Here is a 27,271-nt window from a genome sequence, read left to right on the forward strand (position 1 = left end):
GTACTTCCAGCACAGGTCATATGACACTCTGAGCTAACATCCGGTGCTCAGTACAGAGAATAGGCTCCACCTTTTCTCCAACAGTACATCTGCAAAACATAACATCCTGTTTTGCATTCCAGCCATCTGGAGCTGGCTTTTGCCTTGGTGCTTTTTCCTGACACAAACTTGCTTACATCAATAGCTGAGCTGACCCAGAGTTGAATTCAGCAAAGCTATTTCCCTTCTGGCTGTGCAATATTTATTTATGCATAGCATTTATTAATCGCTTCCCGCAACGTATCCCAAAGTGATGTGCAGCACAACGACTTGTATAAACTAGTTAGGTATAATATAAAAGCAGTTAAAAACAACTGCATATGAAACAATCTAAAATAATAACAGCAAAGATATATAAAGAAAAGCAGTTTAAAACAATGACACATACAGAAAAGCAATTCAGATCGGGGAAGGAAAGCAAGCAGGATAAATGTTTTAGAAGGCTTGCTAAGCTGAGGAATATATTATTGCCCCAGATCCATATTGCCCCCCTCCAGCAACAATCCTCTAAATCTACTCGCCTCTTCTTTACCACCCACTTAACCAGTGGGAATACAACCAGCCGCCGCCTTGGAAAGCATCCTTCTTGGGGGAAAGTACATTTCTCAGGCCACTGCAGCACCAGACAGGTAAGTGGTTGGGCTTGAGTATCATTGAGATAGAGCAGGGGTCAGCAAACTTTTCAGCAGGAGGTCAGTCCACTGTCCCTCAGGACTTGTGGGGAGCCGGATTTTTATATATATATATATATATATATATATATATATATATATATATATATATATATATATATATATATATTTGGGGGGGGGGATGAACGAATTCCTATGCCCCACCAATAACCCAGAGATGCATTTTAAATAAAAGCACACATTCTACTCATGTAAAAACACGCTGATTCCCGGACCATCTGCGGGCTGGATTTAGAAGGCGATTGGGCCAGATCCAGCCCCTGGGCCTTAGTTTGCCTACCCATGCTCCAGAGGAAGCAAAAATAAGCTTGTTCCCTCTTTCATGTGACGGCCCTTTAGATATTTGAAGATGGCTCTCATATCTCCTCTAAGTCTCCTCTTTTCCAGGCTAAATATACCCAGCTCCTTCAACCATTCCTCATAAGGCTTGGTTTCCAAACGTTTGATAGAGCAGGCAAACTAAGGCCCAGGGGCCGGATGCTGCCCAATCGCCTTCTCAATCCGGTCCGCAGACAGTCCGGGAATCAGCGTGTTTTTACATGAGTAGAATGTGTCCTTTTATTTAAAATGCATCTCTGGGTTATTTGTGTGGCATAGGAATTTGTTCATTTTCTCTCTCTTCAAAATATAGTCTGGCCCACCACATGGTCTGAGAGATGGTGGACTGGCCCATGGCTGAAAAAGGTTTCTGACCCCTGAGATAGAGGGATGGTGTTTGGCAGTAGGCAGCAAGACTGAAAGGTTCTCCGGGCAGAGCGAGTGGTGGGGAAAAGAAATAATATATGGCTTGCTGGAGGCCTTCTAGTGTAACCTTCCAATGGGAACCAGTGTGGTGTAGGGCTAGGAGACTGGTTTTAGTCACTGTCTCTTAGCCTAACTTACTTCACAGGGTTATTGTGGGGTTCAGAATCGGAGGGCAAGATGCATGTATGCCACCTTGCACGCCTTGGAGTAAAAGGTGGGATCTAAATGCAACAAAGAAACAAACAACATCCAGATCAGTGCAGAATAGCCAAAGCTACAGCATCTTCCAACAAATGACCGTCTAGCCTTTGCAGACCTTTAGTGAGGGGGTTGGATTTCTTCTCTGGCTCACATTAAAATATGATCCAGAGAAGAATTTGAGTCATAAGGCTCAAGTTTTAAACTATGGCTCAGAGGGGCAGGTTGCTCTTGCCAGAGGTCTGAACTGATTGCTTCCAGAGAAGACTTTAGAAACCTTGACAATGACTGCATTGGATATATCCAAGGTTACAGGTTGCCCAGCCCTGATATATATTGATGGTGTTGGTGATAAATATAGGAATTCAACAAGTGAAGGTTCTTATTACCGGAGTGCCGTATGAAAAATCCACAACTGGTAAAGCAACTTCTCTATGTCTGCAGAGACACAAGATTAATCTTGGATCCAGAAAATACACAGTCCTCTGTGTTTCTTAAGGCTGCAGCCATAAACACACATTGAAAAGAGTCTCCCTTTCCATGGGATTTACTTCTGAGTACAATGGTTAGGATAGGACTGTAATAGTGTGATGTTATGTACTCAGAAGCAAATCCCACTAATTCCATAGGGTTCATCCCTTATTCATAGTGTATAGAATTGCAACAACCAGCAACCCACTTATCCTATTGAATTTTGCAGGGCCTACTTCTGAGTAAACACAGGCAGGGTTGCAAGCACCAACCCAATCTTGTGTGATGTTAACCCATTATGCTTAGCTATGCATAGGACCAGGTTTTAACAAAGCTATGCATATCTACTCATAAGAAATCGCTACCAAAAATGATAATCGATGGGACTTACTCCTAGGTAACTGGGTACAGGATTGTAGCCTAAGTCTACAGCAGTGTTTCCCAACCTTTTTTGGGCAAAGGCACACTTGTTTGATGAAAAAAATCTCGAGGCACACCACCATTACAGCCCCGTGACGTCAGCGCGCAGCGTCACGCCGGGAGGGACGCACGAAAGTGTAAGTTTCAATTTTTTCCCCTCCCCCTTGCCGGGGAACCTCCAAGCTTTGGGGGTGGGGGGGAGGAGGCAGCAAAGCGAGGCAGGAAGGAGAGCACGGCTTGGCTGGGTGAGCTTTGGCAGGGGCAGGGAATGAGAGCCGCGAGGCGGGCGCTGCGGACGGAGGCGCTGCCCGCCGAGCTCGCAGGCAGCCAGGCAGGCAGACGGCGAGAGCCCCGCGCTGGGCGGCCTCTCCTCGCCGCCCCCGCCCCGCCTCTCGCCGCCCGACTCGCCCGCCTCCCTCCAGGCAACATCTCGCGGCACACCAGGCAACATCTCGCGGCACACTAGTGTGCCGCGGAACAGTGGTTGGGAAACACTGGTCTACAGAGCCGAGGCAACTGAGGGAACACCGGCAGGCAGGCTGCTTACCCTTCCTTTGATCCAACTGAATTAAATCCAGTGAGATTTACGTCCGAGTAAGCATGTACAGGATTTGGAAGACAATCTTACTCGGCCAAGAGTGATCGCCAAAGAAGAAGACAGGTTCTTGGGTTGGGTTGCGCTCGGCACCGCGAATCCTGCGCGACCCACACACCTGATCACACAGGTGTCAAACCTTTTCTCTCTTTCCTCATAACCAAGGCGGCTGGCTACTCTTCTCAAGTAGGTTCGACGGTCTCTCGCTTTTGGATCAAGAACGCGCGCGTCTCCATCCCCCTCCGACCCGATGCAACCCAGGCGCGTATTTGGAGAGGCGACAGCGGACCCGGGCGCTCAGATCAAACTACCTCCGCCTCTCCTTCGCCTTGCCCCGACCATCAGGATAATAGGAGGGCGGGGCAGGGCTTCTCCTCTCCTCCTCCTGGCGTGCCTCTTCGGCTGGGGGAGGTTCCGGACTCCACCCAGACCCGCCCCTCTCACAGGATGCTAAAAAATGCCACCGAGGGTGGGCAGAGCGCAGAGCGCACAGCCGTCGCGTGGCTGACTCCGTCGTGCCGCCGCCGCCTGGTCGCTTGCAGCAGCAGGAGCCACGGGGAGGACAGAGAGAGACGCGCCTTCGACTAAACCGCCAGGGGCAAGGAGGCCACGAGAGGCTCCGAGGTCCGGACATGGGACTCGTGGAACATGAACCGCCGGAGGGCGGCGGATCTTGGCGGAACTGCGCGCCCGCCAGATGGAACTTGGAGGACCTCTGCCTACGCAGCGTCCCGCTTCCGTGGGAAGCTTTGCCTTAACCCGGTGAGTGGATCTAAAGAAGGGTGGGAAAGTTGAGCGATTCCCCTTTTCCGAGGTGGTCCTGTGAGAACAAACCATTTGGAGTTGGTCGGGTTTGGATTGGGAATTCGGGGTTTTGGGTTGGGTGCAGAGAGTAAATCAGGAACCAACTCAGACCTTAATTTCTCACGCCGTTCTTGAGTTATAAAAACGGAGAGGTTCCGGGGCTGAAGGTTCCTTGTAACGCTTATCTAAACGTTTCCTCTTGTCCAGGCTCCCGCATCATAGAATTGCAGAGTTGGACGGGACCACGGGGGTCGTGTTGTCCAAGTCCTGCAATGCAGGAATCTTTTGCCCAGCTTGGGGCTCGTGCTGTACCGACTGAGCTATCCCAGACGCCTGTTGTGAATGGCTGTGGCTAGCGGGAAGGGAATTATGTGCATGCACCAAAGCATTACTTATTATTATTATTATTTCCAGAGACTCTGTGCTGAGAGGTTGGGCACTGAGGGTGGATGGGGTTGTTCTATTTCATTTCAGGCATTCACACTTCCCCAAACACCCTACACCTCTTAAGCGCTTACAAAATAAAAATCAAAAAATCTCAATGGGGATAAAAATGATAAAACAACAATGAAATCAGATAAAATAACAGCCTTTCCCCCCTAACATACTAGATAAGCCTTGGCTTGCTTTGACAGCCTTACCTTCTGTTTACTTGGGAGTAGGCCACACCCAGTACTCTAGGAGTTATAAACTTTCAAATCAAGATGGATGAGATTATCATTCCCCTATGTTTTGAGGGCATACATGGAACCCCCCCTTTTGAAGTACAGGGAGGGTACAATGGCAGTACAACGGTCAATAAAATTATATGCTCAAAAGAACACAGAGGAAATAAACCTGACTCTGTGGAGGGAGGTCTTACAGGAGGCAAGAAGGTGTCAGATGCTGATTGAGGTGTTGAACACTTCCAGTACAGCCTCAAGCAGTGGTTCCCAATTAGCTAAGTACTGCAGACACCATGTTCTGCAAAAGCTAAGCCACGGACCCACCTGTTGAAAATTCTGGTAGTTTTTTTTAGGTGAATGGTGCTGCGGACCCCTAGGGATCTGCGGACCACCAGTTGGGAACTGCTGGGCTAAAGAATGAAGAAGACCCTTTGCAAGGCTAGGATTCATGACTTGGTGAAACCTCATAGTTCATTGGGTTTAACCTGTTGTGTTCAATGGGACAAAACTGCTTCTGACAAAAAAAGGGATCCTGCTTAAGTAAGATGAGGACCAGGAGGTGGAAAAGATATTTCCATACTCCGCATGGATGAGCACTTTTCTCCAACCTTCCCATTTTACTTGGATGAAAGTCCCACAGGTGTTTGGTGGGACCTATGTGCATCTTTAGAAACATTTGGTCCTTCAGATGATGCTGAACTACAACTCCCAACATCCCTGCCCATTGGTCATGCTAGGTAGGGCTGATGGGAGTTGCAGTTCAGCAACACCTGGTGGGCCAAAGCCTTTCCACTTTTGTATTGCAGGCGCAGGACCCCTTCTTGGGGAAGGAGGTACTGAATAACCACATTTGCGTTGATCGTAGGCTGACGATATTCTTGATGCATCTGAAAATCCCCGTAACTCTGTCCCCAAATCTCCCTAGCCATTGCCAGTTACCATTGCATGTGATTATGGCACCATCATTTTATGAGGTTCTTTAAAAAGCAACGTAAGAATGAAGATGGGTCTCTGCCCCAAAGAGCCTACAAACTGAATTTCAGGTGTGGAGAAAACAAAGAGGCCAAGGAGGAAGGGAAAGGCAGGGGTGAGAAGAAGTGAGCCTGAAAAACAGAATGAATCAGAATCAATGTACACAGGCAACTCACACCATGAAGGTGTGAAATAGCCTTTCCTTTCAAAGATGCTTCTCTTTCAGTAATGGGACCTGTTTTTCTGGGGACATTTGCTGTTCGAAAGATCTCACTTGATTTTGTTTTGTACTGAAAACATGCCCACTGAAGGTGGTTGGAAATCGAGAAAATTCTGTTTTAGGTGAAGCAAAAAACCTCTGCTGGCTGAATCTCGGTTAGCTGTGTGGTGTGTCAGCTTCTGAGCGACTGTTTTGGGTAAAGAGATGTGGTGTTCGCAAGTTTGTGCTGCAATATTCTAGGGAGAAAACTGGTGTAGACATGCCTAAGATTGAAGAAGGGGTGCAGCTCAGTGGTAGAGAAGCTTCATTCCTGCATTTAATTCTGGCATCTCCAGGCAGGATTGGGAATGTCTCCTTCCTGAAACCTTGGTGAGATGCTTCCTGTCCGTGCTGACAATACTGAGCTGGAGAGACCAATGGTCTGATTGGGTAAAGGGCAACTGGCAGAGCTGTAGCTCATTGGTAGGGCATCTGCAGAAGGTCCCACGTTCAATTCCTGGTGTCTCCAGGCAGGACTGGGACAGAACCCTGTCTGAAATCCTGGAGTTCAATTGCCAGCCAGTGTAGACAATATTGAGATAGATGGACTGATGGTCTCACTTGGTTTAGAATCATAGAACAGTGGAGATGGCAAGGACACTGAGGGCCATCTTATCCAACCCCTGCAATGAAGGAATCTCAACTAGATCACCCATGATAGATGATCATCCAACCTCTGCTTAAAAACCTCCAGGAAGAAGAGTCAACCACTCTCATGGGAGTCCGTTCCACTGTCACACAGCTCTTACTCTCAGAAAGTTCTTCCTGATGTTTCATTGGAACCTCCTTTCTTGCAACTTGAAGCCATTGGCTCGAGTCCTACCCTCTAGAGCAGGAGAGAACAATCTTGCTCTCTTTTCCTTGCGACAGCTCTTTAGATATCTGAAGATGGCTATCATATCTTTTCTCAGTCTCCTCTTATCCAGGCTAAACACATCAATTCCTTCAGCTGTTCCTCATAAGGCTTGTTTTCCAGACCCTTGGTATCTTGATCACCCTCCTCTGCACACATCCCACTTGGTCAATATCCTTCTTAAGTTGTGACTCCCAAAGCTGGGCACATTACTCAAGGTAAAATAGAGCGGGACTTTTACTTACCTTGGGACACTATAGTTCTGCTGATGCAGCCTAGAATAGCATTAGCTTTTTTGGCTGCTGCGCATCACACTGTTGACTCATGTTACGCTAGTGACCTGCTAAGATCCCGAAATCCTTATCATATGTACTACTGGCAAGCCAGGTGTTCCCCCCATCTTACATTTGTGCAGCTAGTTTTTCCAACCTAAGTGCAAAACCTTACATTTGCCCCTATTAAAATTATTTTTTTGTTAGGTTGGACCCAGTTCTCCAATTTGTTAAGGTCCTTTTGAACCCCAATTCAATGTTCCTGTGTCCCATTCCCTGTTGCTTTCTTCTCTATCCAGAAAATTTGTTTTGCATTCCAGCACTCAGTGCATTAAGCTAGATCTCTCCACCTGTGGTCTGAAAGATCAGTTGCTCATTTTAGACAGTGCTACTAAGCTAGATGGGCCACTGAACTGACTTGGGGTAGAAGAGCTTCCTATGTAAAATGTCAGGCAATCAGATTCCGAAGCCTGTCTCTTAGAAAACGAGTTTGTGCACATTTCCATTAGGACAGAGCTAATGTTTTCAATGCAAATAAGACATTTCCTTCATTTATAATCAGAGTTGCTCTGTGCTTGAGAGATTTAGCTGGGTTTTCATTTGTCTGAGCAGTCTAGCCTGAAAAGTGCATATGTTTTCGGAGAGAGTGTTTCAGAATGGCAGTTAGTAAGCCGTGAGCTAGAGAGAGAACAAGAACAACATTTGAGAGCAATGGGTTGGTTTGTATATATGTGTAAATAAACTAGATATCACAAAGACACCACGGTCTCTGCCGTGGCTCATTTTTCTAAAAGGAAACACACACCCTGCATAAGAGTCTGGAACCTCATGCTGAATGTAATAGTATTGTATTCTATTCCGTATGGCTCCTTTGTGGAAAAGCTCCTTACCTATAAGTAGAAAATCCACACACCAGGAAGCAGGCTGATTTGGCCACTTCCATCTTTCAGCTTGGAGTTTGCCTTCTTTTGGACCCTTTGTGTGAGAACTTTTAAGCCTCATTCTTTGAGCCTGCAGTTCCAGACAACGTGTCCCTTTCTTTCCTTTCTGTATTTGTTTTGTTGTTGCTGCTGCTGCTGTTGCTGCTGTTTTGTTGCTTTATACATAAGGGAAAAAATGCTTTCCTTTTTCTTTTATTGGAAGGAAACACAAATGTCTTTCTGCTTGGGCAACACTTCTGACTTTCTTTTCCTCACCTGACACCTGAAGGGCAGGTAATACATGTTATCGCCGTCAAGGGCACCATCTAGGGGGCCCAGTTTTCAAAGAGCGGGCTGGGCCCCCTCAAAATTCTGCAGCATCTTCCCATGACGCATCAGCACATCGCACGGCATGTGTGAGTGACATCAGCACGTTGTGCAGCATGTGCACACATCATGCGGCACCGACACCCCTCCATTGCAGGGGCAAGCCTGTGTGCTTGTTCGCCATCATCTTGGCATACCTGGATGGGCACTTTGGGTGCTTTGCCCTCAAACGCCAGCTGTGTGTCCCCAGGACATAGAGCTGGGGAGAGGTTTTTCTCCCTCTCTCATCATGCTAGAATTTGGGGGCATTCAATGAAATTGAATGCTGGAGGCGTCCGTATGGACAAAAGAAAGTCGTCCTTCACACAGCACATAGTTAAATCCATGGAATTTGCTCCTACCAGAAGTGGAATGGCTTCAAAAGAGAATTAGGCAAACCCATGGAGCATAGGGCTATTACAGTCGTACCTCGGGTTACAGACGCTTCAGGTTGCATTTTTTTGGTTGCGGACTGCCGAAACCCGGAAGTACCGGAACGGGTTACTTCCGGGTTTTGGCGGTCGCACATACGCAGAAGCGCTAAATTGCGCTTTGCGCATGCACAGAAGTGCTAAATCGCACTTTGAGCATGCACAGAAGTGCTGAATTGCGCAGACACGGGTTACGAATGCTGCGAGTTGTGAACGTGCCTCCCGCATGGATCACGTTTGCCACCCAAGCGTCCACTGTAATGCATTTTATGCACTGAATCAGTGCTTTTTTCTGGGGGGGGGGGCGCAGGGTGACGCATTCTCCTAAACATTTTGTGAATTTAAGTTTGGCCTCATTGAGGGGCAGTATTTCAATATGAGTAGGAAAATGAGAGTACAGTGGTACCTTGGTTCACAACCATAATCTGTTCCGGAGGTCCGGTTGTAAACCAAAACAGGTTGTAACCCAAGACGTGCTTTCGCCAATGGGGCGTCCCAAAAAATTGGGTTGTAATCCCAGAAAAATGGGTTGTAATCCAAAAAAAAGGGACACACATTTCCGGGTTTGACATGGTTGTAGTCCAAAACGGTTGTAATCCAAAGCAACGGTTGTAATCCTTGGTTGCAAACCAAGGTACCACTGTACCCCTAAACATTTTTTAAAAAGAAAAAAGCATTGCATAGAATTGTAGAGTTGGAAGGAGCCTTGAGGATCATCTAGTGCAACCCCAGCAGTGCAGGAATATGCAGCTGTCCCATATGGGGGTGAATCCTGCAAACGTGGCTTTATCAGCACCATGCTCTAGTCAACTAAGCTAAGATCTGTTGGAGACAGTATGTCCCTGAATACCAGTTTCAGGGTAGCACTAGCAGGTCAAGAGCTGCTGCAGGGGGGCTTGTAGGAAAGGTCTTCCATATGGAATTTCCCAGAGACGTTTGGGAATTAACCACTATTTTTGGGAAATCTGCAAAATGTCTGGGATATTGAGGTTTATTGCTCAACAACATTTCATTTCCTCAACAAGGTTTGTGTCTTGAATCTTACTTCTAGAAATATGGCAATAGTACAACGTAGGGCAGGGGTCAGCAAACTTTTTCAGCAGGGGGCCGGTCCACTGTCCCTCAGACCTTGTGGGGGCCCGGACTATATTTTGGGGAAAAAATAATGAACGAATTCCTATGCCCCACAAATAACCCAGAGATGCATTTTAAATAAAAGCACACATTCTACTCATGTAAAAACACGCTGGTTCCCGGACCATCCGCGGGCCAGAATTAGAAGGCGATTGGGCCGGATCCAGCCCCTGGGCCTTAGTTTGCCTACTCATGATGTAGGGTCACATCCATACCTTCCAACATTCCTCAGATGAAAATAGGGACATTTTCATCTGAGAAATGTTGGAGGGTATGCTGCCCCCTCGGCATCTATGTTTCTGCCGCCACCTTCCTCAACCCCCTATTTCCCCTTGTCCAGCAAAGCATTTCCTACCAGAAGAAGGGCATGTGCCACCATCACACACACCCTCCACATCCTGAGAAAAGCCTTTAATGCCCAAGCAAGGAGGCTGGCAGCAGCGGTCATGGAGAGGCAATGGGATGCTCCTTTGCAGCAGCCACTACAGGCACTCGGAACAAGCGCCGGCTCATCTTTTTCCATGGCTGCACTGGCAAGGGAACTAGAGACATTCTGGGATCAAAGCAGAAGCCAGGGTGGCTTTTGTAATTCCAGGACTGTCCCTGGAAAACCAGGACACTTGGAGGCTATTCACATTCAGGCCATGGGTCTGAGTTTCTCTACCCCTGCATTAGAAGATGTCTTTAGTTAATGATTCTCCCCAGTAACTGAAAATCTGTCTTCTCCTGCTTGAACCCCCAGAGAACCCTGGTGTTTAGGAGAGACTTGTTTCATGACTGTGAGGTGAGGAAGACAATGAAGTGAGTCTGGGCTTTCTTGGTAGCAGTGCCCAGTGTTAGAAACTCAGATGTTCTTGGACAAAATCCGTTCCAGAAGCCCATTTGGCTTCCGAAACATTTGAAAACCAAGGTGCAGCTTCCCTTTGATTGCAAGAGCTTCTTGCACTCAGCAGAAAGTGCATCACACGTTCAGGTTCCGAAAACGTTCAAAAAACGGAAGCATTTACTTTCGGGTTTTTGGAGTGCGAGAACTGAAGCGTACAACAACAGAGTGTTCGGGAACCGAGGTTTCACTGTATAAGCTAATCTCCAAATGGCACCTTAAACCTAGGTTATGGTTGCCACAGTGGAATATTTAGGCACCTTCCCCCCCCCCATGAGATTTATTATTATTACTTCTATTCATATTTTTTTAAAAAAAATCTCAATAATAATAAATTTATTTATACCCCGCCCTCCCAAGCCAGAGCCGGGCTCAGGGCGGCTAACACCAATAAAGTCACAGTAATAATAGGGGGAAAAGGGGGGGGGGAGGAGGAAAAAAACCACAATTTAAAATACAGGTTAAAATGCAATTTAAAATGCAGCCTCATTTTAAAGTAGCTGATAAATCAAGCAGTTTTACAGCACATTAAAACATCAAATAAAACAATCCAGAATAAAACAAATTCAGTCTTTAAGGAAAATACTTCAGATTCTTCTGTAAGTGATATTTTGCTTTCCCCGTATTTATTTAACTTCTTAATTTATAGAGCTGCCCCGTAGCAGAAGGACTTGAGGAAGTCAGGGTGGTGTAGTGGTTAGAGTGTTGGACTAGGACCTGGGAGATCAGGGTTCAAGTCCCCACTCAGTCATGACGCTCACTGAGTGACTTTGGGCCAATCACAGCCTCTTAAGCTACCCCACAGAGTCATAGTAGGGTTTAACTGAGGAAGTGGAGAACCACGCACTCCCTGAAGAAAAAGGAGGGACGTGCAATAAATAAGCTCTTTTCCTTACCTGTTTTAGGAAGCTGGAGGGGCCAGTCAGATGGAGCTGTCAATCACCAACCTGGCATTCAAAGATTTCAACATGGTCTCAATTGGAGTCACAAAACATGCTTGGTGGTTACCTAATTTTAAACCCTGGCAGTGCCTAGACTGCGGAATTTACCGCCCCTTAGGAGAGCCATCAGCTTGCACATGCAGGAGATATTTCAGGATGGCTTTCTTTACGCAATTTCTCTTTTATGGTCATGTTTCTGGTTTCTTGACCTACGGCTGCTGAGCTTGTGTATAGCTAGAGTTGCTGCTGGATCTGCCTTGACCTATCAAGTGGTTTTTCTTCAAGATATCTATTGCTTTAATATTCTCTGGTTTGAAATACGGCTTGTAAACTGTTCTGGGTGCCCTACTTGGGGCATAAATTGTCATGATGTGTTTTGGAGGGCTCTCTATAGCCGGGGCCATCAGAGTGACAGGAGCCTATGAAATAATCAGCAGCTTGTTGGAAATGTTGTAGCCTTGGGCTAAGTGGTTCATCTCTATCCCACTCTTCAATAAGTGCAGCCTGTTGATGGTACTCACCATGGCAGCACCACATAAGAGTGCATTAGTCTTCTCGCCACATGCTTACAAAGATATGATTGTTAGCTGCTACTATGTCTGATTTGGAGATCTAGTGTGAAAGCCTATCTTGCCAGATGGAGGACACATTGTGGTTCGTGTTTACATTTGGGATGTATAATAATAATAATAATAATAATAATAATAATAATAATAAATTTATTATTTATACCCCGCCCATCTGGCTGAGTTTCCCCAGCCACTCTAGGTGGTATGAATTAAAATGCAAACCTCACCAAATTTCTCTACCTTACCGAGGGCCATGCTTCAGATGCCATTAAATGTGACATTAGTAAAAGCTGTGTCAATCTTTTTCTTTCTTTTTTAAAAATGTTAATAACAGGCACGGAGAGGGTGAATTTTAATTGGAAATGCAGCATGCGAAGAAGAGAGGTTTTCCCCTTCCCTCACCAGCTGTGATACCAACTAAATTCATTTCCTGCACTGCTGCTAACCTTTGAGTGAGTGGATGACTCTCCTATTTACAGCAAAGGAGGGAAGCTCCTGGCTTTTCAGTCTCTGGCTTTTGGGGGCTCTCTGTTCCCTTCCTTGCTTAGGTGTTTGTGCTAAAAGCTGCTGCTGTGCTGCCCTGCGGTCTCCATCTTCTCCCTTATGTGAAGCCAACAGACGATGCTTAAATGGTCTTTCATCCTCCCCTACACGTTGGCTGACTCTGCTGTCTCCTCCCCATTCTAGATGCAGTTGTTGGATTTTTGGGTAAGGAAAGTGCTGGCTCAGAAAGGTTAGGGCTGCTCCTAATATGAAGCAGAGTGAGCCAGCTGCCTCAGGCGGCAAATTCTGAGGGGCGGAGAGCTTACAGAGATGTGTGCCACAGTCTGTTTTGCACATCCTTAGCTGGCATTTCCCAAAATTTGGTCTCCGGGTGTTTTGGAGCTACGATTCCTGTCCTTCCCGATCACTGGTCCTGGTATCTAGGGATGACGGGAGTTGGAGACCCAAGTTTGAGAAACCCTGCCCTAGGCTAACGTGTTGTCTATTTTCCATATCTCAATGGGGAAGGGTCTTCTGGCAGTTCCCACACTGTGAAAAGTGAGGTTATAGGAAACCAGGCAGAGGACCTTCTCAGTGGTGGCACCCACATTGTGGAATTTCCTTGCATCAGATGTCAAGGAGGCAGCCTTGTATAGTGAACTTTTTAATGTTTAATGTTTGATGTTTTATTATGTTTCTGTATGGTCTGGAAGCTCCTAGAGTGGCTGAGGCAACCCATTCAGATGGGCAGGTATAATAATAATAATAATAATAATAATAATAATAATAATAATAATAATAATTAATAATAAATAATAAATAATAATAGAAAAATAGCTCAGTAGTACAGCATCTTCCTTGCATGCAGAAGGTTCTGTGTTCAGCCCCTGGCATCTCCAGGTAGTACAGGTGACGTACGTGGCGCTGTGGTCTAAACCACTGAGCCTCTTGGGCTTGCCAATCAGAAGGTCGGCGGTTCAAATCCCCATGACATGGTGCGCTTCCATTGCTCTGTCCCAGCTCCTGCCAACTTAGCAGTTTGAAAGCACGCCAGTGGAAGTGAAGGAGGCGGTGGTGCGTCCGCTCTTAAAGAAAACATCATTAGATCCCTTAGATCTATCCAATTACCGCCCGGTCTCGAATCTTCCATTCCTGGGTAAGGTGATTGAGAGAGCGGTTGCTGAACAGCTTGGTAGGTTTCTGGATGAAACATCTGCTTTGGATCCATTCCAGTCCGGCTTCCGTGCTGGTCATGGGACCGAGACGGCTCTGGTCGCCCTAACAGATGATCTCCGCAGGCAGCTGGATCGAGGCGGGTCGGGGCTGCTGATTCTTCTAGATCTGTCAGCAGCCTTTGACATGGTCGATCACGAACTCCTGGACCACCGCCTTGCCGACGTGGGGATTCAGGGCACAGTCCTTCAATGGCTGCGCTCGTTTCTCTCTGGTCGGGGACAGAGGGTGGCGCTTGGGGGGGAATTGTCATCGCGTTACTCCTTGGTGTGTGGAGTGCCTCAGGGTGCGATTCTCTCCCCGATGCTTTTTAACATCTTTACGCGCCCCCTCGCCCAGCTTGTCTGGAGTTTCGGGCTGGGCTGCCATCAGTATGCTGATGACACCCAACTCTATCTGTTGATGGATGGCCATCCTAACTCGGCCCCAGACACACTGACCAGATGTCTGGAAGCTGTGGCTGGATGGTTACGTGGGAGCCGGTTGAAGTTAAATCCTTCGAAGACAGAGGTCCTCTGGCTGGGGCGGGACGATATGTGATCGAGGGGGCAACTCCCATCTCTTGCGGGGGTGCAATTAGTGCCAGCACCGTCCGTTAAGAGTTTGGGTGTAATCTTCGATACCTCCCTCTCTATGGAGGCGCAGATTACAGCTATAACAAAGGCGGCATTTTTCCATCTCCGCCAAGCTAAGCAGTTGGCCCCTTATCTCTCTCGCCCTGACCTAGCCACTGTGATCCATGCGACGGTCACCTCCAGACTGGATTATTGTAACTCGCTCTACGTGGGGCTGCCCTTGAGACTGACCCAGAAACTCCAGCGGGTGCAGAATGCTGCAGCGAGACTCCTTACGGGGTCTTCGGTGCGAGATCACATTCACCCGGTGCTATACCAGCTGCACTGGCTCCCGGTGGAGTACAGGATCAGGTTTAAGGTGCTGGTTTTAACCTTTAAAGCCCTATACGGCCTAGGACCCTCGTACCTGCGGGACCGCCTCTCCTGGTATGCCCCACAGAGAAACCTACGGTCTACAAATAATAACACCCTCAAGGTCCCAGGCCTCAGAGAGGTTAGGCTGGCCTCAACTAGAGCCAGGGCCTTCTCGGCTGCGGCTCCAACCTGGTGGAATGCTCTGTCACAAGAGACCAGGGCCCTGCAGGACTTGACATCTTTCCGCAGGGCCTGCAAGACAGAGTTGTTCCGCCAGGCCTTTGGTCAGGGCACAGCCTGACTCCCTCCTCTGGCAACCTGCACAGAATTTTGTTTAATCGGTTGCCATCAATTTGATTTTAACTAATTTTATAATGAAATATTTTTAGAATGCGTTATTATTTGATCGTTTATTTGATTGTTGTTAGCCGCCCTGAGCCCGGCTTAGCTGGGGAGGGTGGGATATAAATAAAATTTATTATTATTATTATTATTATTATTATTATTATTATTATAACTAGGTACCACAGCAGCGGGAAGGTAAACGGCGTTTCCGTGCACTCTGGCTTCCTTCACGGTCTCCCGTTGCACCAGAAGTGGTTTAGTCCTGCTGGTCACACAACCTGGAAAGCTGTCTGTGGACAAACGCTGGCTCCCTTGGCCTGAAAGTGAGATGAGCGCTGCAACCCCATAGCCGCCTTTGACTGGACTTAACCATCCATGGGTCCTTTACCTTTTACCTTACAGGAGATGTCTGAAACCTTACAGAGACCCAGCCAGCCAGCCAGCCAGCCAGCATGTTGTTGTTGTTTAGTCGTTTAGTCGTGTCCAACTCTTCGTGACCCCATGGACCAGAGCACACCAGCCACTCCTGTCTTCCACTGCCTCCCGCAGTTTGGTCAAACTCATATTCGTAGCTTTGAGAACGCTGTCCAACCATCTTGTCCTCTGTTGTCCCCTTCTCCTTGTGCCCTCCATCTTTCCCAACATCAGGGTCTTTTCCAGGGAGTCTTCTCTTCTCATGAGGTGGCCAAAGTATTGGAGCCTCAGCTTCAGGATCTGTCCTTCCAGTGAGCACTCAGGGCTGATTTCCTTAAGAATGGAGAGGTTTGATCTTCTTGCAGTCCATGGGACTCTCAAGAGTCTCCTCCATCACCATAATTCAAAAGCATCAATTCTTCAGCGATCAGCCTTCTTTATGGCAGCTTCTTTATGGCAGCTTCTTATCATTCAATGAACCTTCCTCTGTCTATCTTAGCTTTCCCCCTGAGACGTCTTTGTCCCAGGTGTTCTTTGGGTAGTCTGGGGCAGCTTTCGGGACAAAGGTGCAGCTACTGTGGGACACTAAGATTTCCCGCATGGCACCTAGATGAGACACCCCACTGAATCTGATTCCCACAGACCTTTGGGCAGCCACCATGAGAAAAGGATGCTGGTCTAGATTGGCCATTGGCCTGATCCAGCCTCCTCCTCTTATGTTTTTACTTTCTTGTGGCAAAAACATACAAAAGTGATGCAGGCTATAAATAGACTAATTTGTCCTTCCCCAGCCCAAAGAAGCCCAGATACACTGGGATTTGTAAATAAATTCAAAACTTTGACTTCCACCCCTCCCTCACCAGAAAAAAATAAATGTTGTTTTGTGTTTTTCACCTGAAAATCTGAAGTGATCATTCTACCCATGTGTGCTTTGAGTTTTATAAGAAACAAATATCAAATTTTGATGCACACATGGCATCTCTTCTTGTTTCAGCACTAGCTATGATCAGTGCCTGGTGTGCTCTGGTCCATGGGGTCACGAAGAGTCAGACACGACTAAACGACTAAAGAACAACAACAACAACATGATCAGTCTTGTGGCGCGCGCACACACACACACACACACACACACACACACACAGTGGTATCTTGGGTTACAGACGCTTCAGGTTACAGACTCCGCTAACCCAGAAATGGTACCTCGGGTTAAGAACTTTGCTTCAGGATGAGAACAGAAATCGTGCAGCAGTGGCGCAGCTGCAGCGGGAGGCCCCATTAGCTAAAGTGGTACCTCAGGTTAAGAACAGTTTCAGGTTAAGAATGGACCTCCAGAACGAATTAAGTTCTTAACCCGAGGTACCACTGTTTGTGCGTGTGCGTATATATATATATATATATATATATATATATATATATATATATATTTGCTTTCGTAGATTTTCACGGGTACAGGAATGCAGGTTTTGGTGTCTTCGGGTGTCTTCCCGTGTAAGAGTTGGGGTGTCTAGTAATAATAATAATACAGTTTCTGGCTGCCACACCAATGCCATAATTAAATTTTAACTTAGCTGTCAGAGTATTCTGATAACAATTTGTGATAATGCCATTTTTTAAAAGGGTTGTTATCTGAAAACAGCAAAGTGGAAAGCAAATCAACAGATTGGAATATAGTGCTTGGCCTAGTTTCATATCATTAAATCAACATGAAATAAATAGAGATGTGTTTTTCTTTGACAAAATTAGATTACCTTGTCTCTCTTAATTTTAATTAAACCTTAACATGGGTTTAATTAATTCCAACTTGTTCCAACTGATAACTTTCTTAGCCGTAAATTTCCACTTAGAAGCAAAAGTCATGAATGTTGGCCAACTAATATTTTCCGCATTATTAGTTTTTATGAGTCCTTTTGCAAATGATTTTATGAAGTATAGAAAGGATGTAATGGTACGCCATATCCTATAATTTTCTTGTGAAGTTGTAATGCTAACCTGTAATACTGACTCTTCACACAATACCATGAGAGCATACATCAAGCTCATTCTTAGCTTTCCCCTAGTTTGGGCACACGCTTTTCTGTGAGGATGATGTTGTTGATTTTTGGAAATAGCTGCATTAAAACCCTGAAAAAAATACCTTCCACCAGAGTGGCACCAATAGAGAATGATGGTCCCTATTTAAATATGCCCATTATAAAGTTATTTCCGTTCCCAGGTATTTTCATGTGAAAATTATGTCCATTTCAATGAAACACTTTCCATCTGGTTTTTATCATTTATGTACCATTTATTAGATTTAAACCTAGAATCATAGAATCATAGAATTATAGAGTTGGAAGAGACCACAAGGGCCATCGAGTCCAACCCCCTGCCAAGCAAGGTATGACTGTGCTGAGAAAGATCTGTGTGCCCTGAGCGAAAACAGAAGCCCCAGCCAGAGACCACAGAGCCATCAGTTGTCCAAGAGAAGTATTGGGGCATCCCCTCTCCAGCAGCGGAGCATGTTTTCATGGCGCCCAGGGATGTGTGCGCATGCTGGGGGTCAGGGCAAATGGCTTGGAGGGCCGGTCAACAATAGAAAGAGTCCTTTCATACTGCATCACGGTATGGTACACTAGTTTGACATCAACTGATAGGAAGTGACTACAGAGGATGGTGAATACAGCACAAGATATTATGGGCTGTCCCATGAATCCACTGGATGAAATAGCAGAAGAACGTTGCCTCAGGAGAGTGAGGAAAATTCTCAGGGATTATTCACACCCTGGCCGGCACTTCCTTGATCTCCTGCCCTCGGGCAGAAGATATAGAAGCATGATTAGTCGCACCAACAGGGTAAATAACAGCTTCTAACCGTGGGCTGTTAGCCTGCTGAATGAAAAGATAACAACAGGGCAACTGACTTTCAGGTTTGCTGAAAGTAAACGAGTAAATCAGTAAACGAGGGGAATTAAGACTAAGAGAGCAGAATGGGGGGGGGGGCTCGTGTAATCTCACTGTATACAAGTTGTGCAAGTGACAATAAAGTATTTCAATTCAATTAAATGAAGTTTGAATGATCCCAGCCTCGCAAAGCAGCACAAGGCCCTGCATCTTGGGGAGGGCTGTGTGAGAAGTATACCATGCTTCCTTCAATCCCAGCCTCACCCTCAAGGGGCTGGGATCAAAGGGCACATAACTGTTGCGTCCTCCTCATGCCGTCCTCCCTGAGCCAGCCCTGTGCCGCTTTGCAAGGCTGAGATCTGATCAGGGAAGGTGGTGTGAATACCATGCCACCCCAGAAAAATGTGCCTGGGACAATCGCCCCGACAGCCCCCCTACACTACATCCCTACCTCTCTCCCACCTCCGGCTAGGGCTTCTTGAGACCCCTCCGTCCTGAGGAAAGGTGGGAGTCACTGAAGAGACCATGGGTTGGCCTGGCAGGACCATTTGTTTGTGTTAGCATTTTGAAATTGTAAATGGCCTTGGATGCCTTGGCAGCCAAAAAATGCAATGCAATAGTCAAGAGGCTTCGGATCATGTTGCATTTGGACCTGTGTTGTCACAAATTGCTTGTCTGGTGCTGTTATGTTCCCACTTTGTGGTCCCTGTGTCCTCTGCCAACACTTGCCTTGTCTGCAGATGCGCCATCTGCATTCCCCTTGTATTCCATGTGTGGTTTTTGGCCCTTATGAGCCGTGCAATTTATAGGCTCTCTGGTCTGGATTTGATGAAGGGATATCAGCCAAATGTGCCCAACTTAAATGTCCGAGTGGTTGAGCAGAACAGATGGAGGGAAATTGCTAGGTGACAGATCTTGTTAATAAGTTAGACTCGGGCAAGGCAGTGCCAGGACCATGTACCATTGGTCCTAAAGAACTTACATTGGCTCTCAGTATGTTTCTGAGCACAATTCAAAGTGTTGGTGCTAACCTTTAAAGCCCTAAACAGCTTTGGCTCTGTAGACCTGAAGGAGCATCACCACCCCTATCTTCTAGCTGAGGTCCAGCTCTGAGCGCCTTCTGGCAGTTCCCTCTCTGTGAGAAGTGAGGCTACAGGGAACAGGCAGAGGGCCTTCTTGGTAGTCCTGCCCACCCTGTAGAACACTCTCCCATCAGATGTCAAGGAGATGAGAACATTTAGAAGACATCTGAAGTGAACCCTGTATAGGGAAGTTTTTAATGTTTGATGTCTTACTGTTTTAACGTGTTTGGAAGCCATGCAGAGTGGCTGGGGAAACCCAGCCAGATGGGTGGCATATAAATTATTATTCTTATTAGTAGCATCTATGAAAAATGACAAGCCATTCATGGAACAGAAACATGGGCTGGCTTACATCATTGGATCCTTTGCCACTCACTCGACTAATCACAAAATGGAAATCCTTTGTTCCTGTACAACCACAAAAGTCAATGTGCTTTGTGTTCTCACTAAATGAAAAATGCATGGTGGGAAACAGATTCAAAGCTTCTGGCACATTTTTTTCCACTGACTTTCAGCGACCAAGAAGACATGAGGGCCCAGCCAGGGAGGCAAACGGTTTGGTCCTTGGCAGTTTAAGAGCTCATTTGTTCTTCCGCCTGGTCCCAGGCCCTTAGAAAGCCATTATGCATTCAGTGGGCAGGAAATCCTAGACCTTTTTTAACCTGGCCTGCAGCCTCCAGAGCTTAGCAGGTATTTAAAGATCAAAGGGCAACCAGAAGATAAAGCCATCTGGAATCAAGATAGGTGGAGCAGCAGATGGGAATGAATGATAATAAAAATTGTATTTAAAGAAACCCTTTCAGAGCTTCTATTCTTTTGTGCAATGGCTTGCCACTAAGAACATAAGAGCTCTGCTTGCAGTGGCGTGTGGTGAAACTTTTCATGGGAAAACAGGGCCACAGGCACCAGCCTGGGAGCGTGATGTCATGCATGTGAGCATTTCATCTCCACCCCTAAACCAGGAATAAGATTCTTGGGCTTTGGGAAGGAGGTGTCAGGGCTCTGATAGGATGTTGGGGCCCTCCTGCCTCCTTCCCTAAGCTGGGTGCATTTTGGGAAGGTGGTGGGAGAGCTCTTGGACCCATCAGACCAGTGCAATTCCCTCCCTCAACCCAGGAAGCTTCTGCCTGGAGGGAGGCGAGATGCTCCCATATGCAATGTAAGCACCTGGCTATCGGCCACTTGTGACCTAGTGAAGATGCCCAGGCCCCAGGATGACGCTTAATATCTCCACCATCTGGAGGTGCAAGCCTGGGGATCCTTGGATCGTGACGGTTTTCACACACTAGCAACACATCCTGTAGAATTCCAGCCATGATATTTTATCTGCACAATCAGAATGAATTTCAGGAACCAAAAAGTCATATTGAAAAATACGACTTTTGAGCTGTTCGGCCCCCAAATGGCAACCAGACATTCCATTTCGGCACCTGGGACCCTGGCTCAAGAAGCAATTTGGCACCTAGCTTATATATCTGAGTTTCTAACATTAGTGACCTGTATCAGTCAGGTAGCAGGTTCACAATACAAAACATAGGCTTGTATCCAGAATAGTGCTAAGTGTGTGTGCGCGCGTGCACGCAAGAATTTACCCTTGTGCAATGGAGCTTTCTGCCCCTCTCATCCTCTCACACATTCTGTGTCCAGGGCAGCTGTCTACGAGCTCCATCTGGTACGCAGGCTGAGATCCTACTTACCCACAGACTGTCTCACCAGAGTGGTACATGTTCTAGTTATCGCCTGCTTGGAGTACTGCAATGTGCTCTAGATGGGGCTACCTTTGAAGGTGACCCGGAAATTGCAGCTAATCCAGAATACAGCAGCTAGACTGGTGACTGGGGTGGGGGTGGTCCTGAAAGACCTACATTGGCTCCCAGTACGTTTCCAAGCACAATTCAAAGTGTTGGTGCTGACCTTTAAAGCCCTAAACGGCCTCAGCCCAGCATACCTGAAGGAACGTCTCCACCCCCACCATTCAGCCCGGACACTGAGGTCCAGCTCTGAGGGCCTTCTGGTGGTTCCCTCCCTGAGAGAAGTGAGGTGATAGGGAACCAGGCAGAGGGCCTTCTCGGTGGTGGCACCTGCCCTGTGGAATGCCCCCATCAGTTGTCAAAGAAATAAACAACTGCCTGACCTTTAGAAGACATCTGAAAGCAGCCCTGTTTAGGGAAGTTTTTAATGTTTGATGTTTGATTGCTTTATTATTATTAATAATAATATGTTGGGAGAAGCCCAGAGTGGCTGGGAAACCTAGCCAGATGGGAGGGGTATAATTGTTTTGTTTTAATTTATTTGCCCCTAAATCTGTTCTGGGGGGTTCTCCCAACTCTGAAACAGACTTGGGGGAGGTGTGAATTATGTATGGGAGGGAAAAGGGGAGGAAGTTCCATTGCAACAAATCTAAATCCTTGCTCTAATGGGACTCTAATGGGGCTCTAATCCTTGTGCTAATGGATACTGCGCATAGCATACTTCAGTTGCCTCTTACTTATTTTCTCTATCTAATTAGCCAGCCAGCCATTCCCAAACTGAATATTTATTGGTTACCCATTCAATGAAAGGAACTGCACTGCATACACACACACACACACACACACACACACACACACACACACACACCCTTTAAAATTGTTTAAAATGAATTACCTGTTGGCTTCTCTGTCAGGCTACTAACACTACTTGGATGCCTTAAAAAAAAAAATCAAAGCGAATTAACTGTTGGCTGCTTCAGCCCTGCTAATTAGCTAAACTTGTATGGAGACTAACTACAAATAACATTGACAAATGTTTTCAATGATAAGCAAAGAAGGAACAGTGGCCTTGAATTTTGCCGTAAAATGAGTTGAATCACTATTGAAATGTGGGAAGATACAATGCACAAAAGTAGCCTTTTTTAATTAGAAAAATCAGCACAAGACACATCACTGTTTGTCTTCTTGAAGCCCTCAGAGCCACCTCAACCCCGAAGCAAGCTTCAGTTCTCTCTGTGGGGGTTGTGTGTCTGTGTTATAATTAGTAGATGTCATATAAAGCTAGTTGGGGGAGAATGGCAGTGCAAAAAGGGAAAGGAGAAAGCTCTGCTGCCTAAGGTAGGTTTCTACAGGATGTGCTCAAAAATGAATGTTTAATTTTAAAGTTGCCTGCCTTGCTATATCCTCTGCAGCAGAAAACAGTATTTTATGGTATAAGGTAGAAATCTTACACATCACTTGGTAAGACAGGTGAATTAATATCAGTGTACTGGATAAAGCAAAGATCACCAGTGTTGAAGCAATGGATTTTCAACATCAACTTCGTTGGACTGGTTATCTTGTTTGGATGCCTGATGATCGTCTTCCAAAGCAACGACTCTATTCCGAACTTTAAAATGGAAAGCGTAATGCTGGTGGTCAACAAAAGAGGTTTAAAGACTCTCTCAAGGCAAATCTAAAAAAATGTAGTATAAACACTGACAACTGGGAAACACTGGCCTGCAAGCGTTCCAGTTGGAGAACAGCCTTTACCAAAGGTGTCATGGACTTTGAAGACACTCAAACTCAGAACGCAAGGGAGAAATGTGCTAAGAGGAAGGCACGCCTGGCAAATCCACACTGTGATCAACTCCCGCCCGGGAACCAATGCCCCCACTGTGGAAGGACGTGTGGATCCAGAATTGGCCTCCACAGTCACTTATGGACTCATTGTTAATACCGTGTTTATGGAAGACAATGTTATTTGGCTACGAGTGATCGCCAAAGAAGAAGATAAGGTAGACTCAGTCAGCTAACTCCTCATGTAGCTTAGCAAGGCTCATGATGATCTGTGCTGTATAAATCAGGAGGGTCTTGGATCTTATTTGTAGAATCTCAAAAAAGAAATAATCTGTAGATTGCCGATGATGGCTACCAAGCCAGATACAGTGGTACCTCGGATTAAGTACTTAATTTGTTCCGGAGATCCGTTCTTAGCCTGAAACTGTTCTTAACCTGAAGCACCACTTTAGCTAATGGGGCCCCGCGCTGCCAGTGTGCAATTTCTGTTCTCATCCTGAAGCAAAGTTATTAACTCGAGGTATTATTTCAGGGTTAGCAGAGTCTGTAACCTGTAGCGTCTGTAACCTGAAGCGTATGTAATCCGAGGTACCACTGTAGTTTTAAAAGAAGGCTAGACAAATTCGTGAGGAGTGTGGGTATGCTCCACAATGGGAAATAATAAACGCTTCTGAACACCAGTTGCTTCAAACCACAGGGGTTTCTTCTGCTTCTATCCTGTTTGTGGGTTCCCCCTGCTTGCACCCCTACCCTAAAAAGAGAGCAACATATCCCTGAAGTGTGCTCAACTCCTGTAGAGAAGCCGGTGAACATTTTAGCTCAGTTCTTGTAAAAATAGGCTTTGGACGGTGTGGCTAATAACTGGTTGCAGGCTTGGTACTGTATGTAGCTCACAGCAGCTCAATAAGCTTATCCTAAACTGGGGGGGGGGGGACAAGCAGTTTGCCACTAATATATACAAGCCACAAATTTCGTTGTTCTCAGCATGGAATCTGCTGATGGGTGGCTGTTGCCATGAAACACAAATTGGTGGCTCTGCTTGGATCTCAGAGCATCCTACGTGCCGGCCTGTCTCTTTCTCTCAACATTTCTCTGCCTCTTTTCTATCAACCCCTAAAAACATAAGACAAGCTTCTGTTATAAAAGAACAAAAACCCAGGTGAAATCCACCAGCAGCTTTGGTTAGGTTGAGTCGTCTAGGGGAAAATACAGGGCACAGGTTGATGGCAGCCCTTTTCTGCAGGTGTTCAAAATAATAATAATCAATTTTTATTTGTACCCCACCCACTCCGGCTGGAGCCAGGCTCAGGGCAGCTAACATCATAAAACTAACATAGTATACAAAGAACATAAGAACATAAAAACAGGCAATCAGTTAATTAAAATACATCTTAAAATTAGTTCAGAGCAAATTAAAATCTGGACAGACGGCAATCCACAGGTACAATTGAGAGTGGTTCATATTCTCCGGGGCCAACTGTTACCACTGGTCTTATAAAGGACCCGTGAGTGGGCTAGGAGGCCTCTTTAATGCTTGTTCTTATACAGAAAGAAAAGACTGAATCCCAACCATAGGCCTGGCGGAACTGCTCCATCTTGCAGGCTCTGTGGAAAAATGTCAAATCCTGCAGGGCCCTGGTCTCTTCTGAGAGAGCATTCCACCAGGCCAGGGCCACGGACAAAAAGGCCCTGGCCCTGGTCAAGGCCAGTCTAATCTCCCTGGGTTCTGGGATCTTCAGGGTGTTATTATCTGCACACCTTAAGATCCTCCATGGGGCATAGCAGGAGAGGCGGTCCCATAGGTATGAGGGTCCTAGGCTGTATAGGGCTTTAAAGGTTAAGATCAGCACCTTAAACCTGATCCTGTACTCCACCGGGAGCCAGTGCAGCTGGTATAGCACCAGATGAACGTGATCCCGCAGCAAGGACCCCATGAGGAGTCTCGCTGCGGCATTCTGTACCTGCTGGAGTTTCTGGGTCAGTTTCAAGGGCAGCCCCATGTAGAGTGAGTTACAATAATCAAGCCTGGAGGTGACTGCCACATGGATCACAGTGGTGAGGTCAGGGCAAGAGAGATAAGGGACCAACTCATTCATTCATTCATTCATTCATTTACGGCTATTAGCCCATAAAATATGTACAAACATAAAAAAGCATAAAGGCTTAAAAACCGAAATATCTGACAACAGAAGGTGAACACTGCGATGCAAGGGTGGGTCATTGGGCAAAGCCAAATAACAGGATGTGGCCCGGAGAGCTCCAAGGGACGGTTCACAGAAAAAGGAACTGAAGACGAGATCCGACATGCACTCTCATCATAACTGTCCGATTAGATTTTGATGTTGTTGTTGTTTTTTGGTGGTTTTTGCATGTGAGATAACCGCATTCAGGAATCTCGCCACCTGCAGAGTAACAGAAGGATCTGTATCCTGCAAAAGCAGTGCGGCGTGTGACTCAACAGGCCTGCCAACCAAGCGCAGTAAAGCAGGGCCCAGGAATTTAGTCCTGGCTATGCTATGTAGGGGACAGTTGAACATTATATGTGGAAGAGATTCAACAGTTTTCCCATCACACACGCATAGCGGAGACACCAAACCCTTGGAAAATCTGTGGCTCAGCAGGTTCGATGGAAGGACATTGAACCTTGCACGAATAAATGCAAGTCGGTGTGGTACTGATGAAAGAGATGACATGTATGATGGAAGGTCAAGTGGTGGGGTTATTCCGTGATACCTGGGGGAGCAGACACCCCCACCTCTGGCAAGGTTGTGTTGATTTTCAATGTCTGCTAATCTTTGCTCAATGAGGCTTTTAGCTGAGCGTAAGTTCATCTTTAGGGAGTCCGCTGGGGAAATTCCGATGCTCAGAAGTTTGGCATGGATTTTTCCTACCCACGGATTAACAAATTCGTCCCGCCAGAGGCACTGAAAAAGGTAATGGTCGGGAAGCCTATGCCAGCTGGACAGCCAATAGCCAAAGACTCGCTTCCAGATGACAGTCTCCAATGTTGCAATCCTTAACTCCAGACGTATGGCTGCGTTGCTCACACACATGGGGAGTTTCAGGAGGCGACGGAGAAACTGATTGTGCAATGTCTCCAGCGATGTTAAATTGGACCCAGGGGCCCAGAGCGGGGCAGCATAGCAGAGGGTGGAAACCACTTTTGCGTGGTATACCTTCAATGCAGAGGGGATGTGGGAGGCTCCGTCAGCCGCAAAAAATTGGAGTAGAGCATAAAGTATTGTTTTCCCTTTGTTTAGTAAATACTGTATCTGTGGCTTCCAGCTTAGGTTGTAGTGAAAAAAGACTCCCAGATATTTAAATTTGAAAACCTGTTCTAAATGGACTCCATCTAACTTCCAGCTGTAAGTTTTCCGAGACCTGGTAAAGACCAGGACTTTAGATTTCCCATGATTAATTGTCAGATGGTTGAGTTTGCAATAAGCCGCAAAAATCTTTAGAGCTCTGCATAAACCGACTCTAGAGTAGGAAAGGATCGCTGCATCATCGGCGTATAGGAGCAAAGGGCAGCGAAAATCGGCTAGGCGGGGGGCATGAATGTTGGCTTGAGACTCATTCAAAAAGAGCTTCATGTCGCTAATAAACAGGTTGAAGAGGAGTGGGGCCAAAATGCAGCCTTGGCGCACACCTCTATTTATTGGGACCTCGTTGGATAGGTTTCCCGCAGGTGTGAGTCTCACTCTAGCCGACGACCCGTGGTGTAATTGGGTTATAAGCCATAACAGTCTTCTATCTATGCCCCATCTCTCTAGTTTCTTCCATAGACAGTTTCTTGGGATACTGTCGAAGGCGGCCTTTAGGTCTATGAAAGCGACACATAGGCACCCTCGCCTCGGGGCAGAATATTTTCTGGCAAGATGATACATAATTACCATATGGTCAGAGGTCGAGTAATTGTTCCTAAAGCCCGCTTGCTCATGGCCAATCAGATTTGAGTCGTTTGCCCAATGAGACAGCTTAGACAGCAAAAATTTTGCATAGATTTTCCCGATGATAGACATAAGGGACCAACTGCTTAGCTTAGCGGAGATGAAAAAATCCCGCCTTTGTTGTAGCTGTAACCTGCACCTCCATAGAAAGGGAGGCGTCGAAGATTACACCCAAACTCTTGATGGAAGGTGCTGAC

At 46.5% G+C, this 27,271-nt stretch overlaps 1 protein-coding gene across 1 annotated transcript in view; it reads left to right on the forward strand.

Annotated features, from left to right (window-relative positions):
- The first annotated feature begins 3,415 nt into the window (after positions 1–3,415).
- The window catches only part of NPFFR2 (neuropeptide FF receptor 2), a 46,845-nt gene continuing 22,989 nt past the window's right edge, over positions 3,416–27,271 (forward strand). The window contains exon 1 of the mRNA XM_081207194.1: positions 3,416–3,921. The gene's annotated coding sequence lies outside the window, so the exon portion shown is untranslated. The remainder of the gene's footprint in view (positions 3,922–27,271) is intronic.

This window comes from Podarcis bocagei, assembly GCF_964188305.1.
Source record: "Podarcis bocagei genome assembly, chromosome: 9".
NCBI classification, from domain to species: Eukaryota; Metazoa; Chordata; class Lepidosauria; order Squamata; family Lacertidae; genus Podarcis; species Podarcis bocagei.